A 3,312-nucleotide genomic window follows, 5' to 3' on the forward strand; every position below is an offset into this window, starting at 1 on the left:
CATGTTGCCAGGAGGGACGGGTCCTGGGAGAGGGACATCATGCTTGGGAGGGTGGAGGGACAGCGCAGGAGGGGAAGACCCTCTATGAGAGGGATTGATTCGGTGACTGGGGTAATCGGGATGGGCAGATGTCAGAGGCAGTGCGGTTGGCACAGGATAGAGCAGGGTTTAGGGCTGTTGTGCATGGGGTCGCTATGAGTCGCAAACGACTCGACGGCACATAACAACAGCAACATTATATTTACATAGTCAAAAGCATGACCAGTTTTCATTAGAGCTTCTGGATTTTTTTTCCTAGTCTACAAATATCTTTCTCACTAAAAAATCATAAAAAGGTCGCTCTTTTCTTTGATTAAGAATCTTGGCGTTTCAACTGCTAACTGGAAGATTGGAGGCTTGAAGCAATCTAAGCATACCTTGGAAGAAAGTGCCGGCCATCTGTTTCAGAAGATCACAGCCAGCTATGGAAACTTTAATGGAGGATGGCTTTACTCAACAACACACAGGGTCCACATGAGGGGATGGACACTTCCTTTGTTTTTTGGTTTTGTTTCTTTTAATACTTTTGCAGTGTCCTTTAAAAATAAATTAGCATAAAAGTAATGATACTATATTAAAAGATATTTTAATATCTCGCCTGTATTATCCTTACCTTCCTCTAAGAATCTTTTTAGTTAATTTAATATAAATTTTTAATTAAATTAATAGAAATACTTCATTATAAAATAATTTAAATTCTTTAATTTCACATAAATTCTAAGTATGTAAGTATTTTGATAGACACCTTATTAATTTAGGGAAGAAGTAAGGATAAAAGGACAGCTTTACAGTGTTGTATTTCTAAACAAAGTATGTTGTTATTATGTACCATCAAGTTGAAATTGACCCTGCAGCAGGCTTTTAGAGACTGTAAATTTCACAGGAAGGAGGTGCCCATCTTTCTCCCACAGCGTAGCAGATCAGTTTGAACCATATGCCTTTGAGTTAACAGCATAACTCCTTACCATTAAGACATCAAAGCCTCCTAAAAACAGTAAGTTGTTATTGTTGTTGAGTACCATCGAGTCTGAGCTGACCCATAGCTGGCCCACCAGCAGGTTTTCAGAGGCAGTTAATCATACTGAAGAAGACTGCCCATCCTCTTCCCACATGGATTCCAACAATGTGTCTTAGAGATTGCAGCAGTTTCTTACCACAATGCCACCAGAGCTCCCTTAACAATATGTTGTTGTTGTTATTGTTATGTGCTGTCGAGTTGCTTGTGACTCCTAGCAACCCTATGTACAACAGCCCTAAACTCTACTCTGTCCTTTGCCAATTGTACCGTCTCCGGTACACTCATCCTGATTACCCCAGTCACTGAATCAATCCACCTCATAGAGGGCCTTCCTCTCCTGTGCTGTCCCTCTACCCTACCGAACATGATGTCCCTCTCCAAGGACTGGTCCCTCCTTACAACATGTCCAAAGTATGTTAGACAGAGCCTTAGAATCCTTGCCTCCAAGGAACCGCCCAGTCTGACCCTTTCCAGGATGAATCTGTTTGTTTTCCTAGCAGTCCATGGTACCCTCAATACTCTTCTCCAGAACCACAACTCAAAGGCATCAATTCTCCTTCTATCCTCCTTAGTCATTGTCCAACTATCTGATGCATAACAAGTGACTGCAAAGACCATGGCCTATATTAGTCTCCAGAGAGACACCATTGCTCTTCAGTACTTTGGGGAGGTCCCTAACAGCAGGCTTTACCGTGGCAATATGTCTTTTAATTTCCTGGCTACTGGTGAGAGAGTGTTGACTGTGGAGCCAAGCAAACTAAAGCTGTGAACAATCTCAATCTCATCACCATCCATGCTGATGCTGCCACCTGGCCCAGTGGTCAGAATCTTTGTCTTCTTGACATTGAGCCTCAATCCATATTGAAGGCTGCAGTCCTTGACCATCTGCAGCAAGCATTTCAGGTCCTCCTCAGTTTCAGCAAGCAGTGTTGTGTCATCTGCATAATGCAGATTGTTGATAGATCTTCCACCAATCTTGACCCCACATTCCTGCTCATAGAGCCCAACCTACCGGATGATGTGTTCTGCGTACAGGTTGAAAAGGTATGGAGACAGTGCACATCCCTGGCATTCACCCTTCCCAATTTTGTACCATGCAGTGTTGTTAAAACAAAATGTTGTGTTGTTGTTCATTGTTTTTGAGTTGAGCACGACTCATAGTGACCCTATGAACAAAAGGCATGAAACCTTTCTATAACCATTGTCATTTATCAAAGTTCATAGAGTTTCCAGAGGCATGTTGTTTAGGAAGTGGATGCCACTCCTACTTCCAATTAAACAAGAGAGTGTGTGTTAAAACAATGTAGTGTATGTAAATCTATTGGATTATGTAAAAACTTGTTTTTAATCGATTATCATTTACTTTATACATGGTCAGATTTATTACTGTTTCAAAATACCATTATTGTTATAATGTATACTTATTTCCCATTTTTTATTCTTCATTTGGAGCTTTATTGTGTTAAAGAAAACTAAATATTTTCAATATTAATTTTGTAAAGAGCAAATTATTAGTAAGAATATTTCTTTGAAATTAATTCTCTTTCATTTTTATTAACAAATAATTAAATTGGCTTTTGTTTCCTTCTTCCTTATTGATCTTTATATTGAATAATTTTAAAAAGTCATATTGATCAATCTCTCCTAATCACTGACAGGTAATAACAGTCTTCAGTGTCTTATTTATGGCTTTATGATAGAAATTCTCCCAATGCTCATTATTGATTAGGTATGAGGGACACAAGCCCCCTCCTTTATTCACTCAACTCTCATTGTCATCGAGTCAGAACCAACTTAGAGCCAATCCTCCAAGGGGTTTTCAGGAGGCTATAAATGGTCTGTGATTCTTCTCAGAGTGTCTGGTGGATATGAACTGTCAGAGAGGCACCCCTTTTTTGGTCAGTAGTACAACTCCCTATAGATTATTCTACCAGAGTTCCATACTTAGTGTCTTTAGTTTATTAAAATAATAATAAACACAAACAAAATGACATAAAGGGAAAAGGATTTGATAGGAGGCCAAATTTTAGTGGTTATGACTATTATTGTTGTTGTTGTTGGGGCCATCGAGTCAAGTACAACTCATAGTGACCCTATGATTAACAGATCTGAAACCTAACCTATTCTATGCTGTCCTCACTTTGAGACTTTTGGTGCAGTCACTGTGTCAGTACATCTCAGTAGGGGCCTTCCTCTCTTTCAGTGACCCTTCCAAGCATGATATTTTTCCAAGGAATAGCCTCTCTTAGCAAGAT

Source organism: Elephantulus edwardii, unplaced genomic scaffold (genome assembly GCF_000299155.1).
Source record: "Elephantulus edwardii isolate Elephantulus edwardi_28Jun2011 unplaced genomic scaffold, EleEdw1.0 scaffold00012, whole genome shotgun sequence".
Classification (NCBI taxonomy): Eukaryota; Metazoa; Chordata; class Mammalia; order Macroscelidea; family Macroscelididae; genus Elephantulus; species Elephantulus edwardii.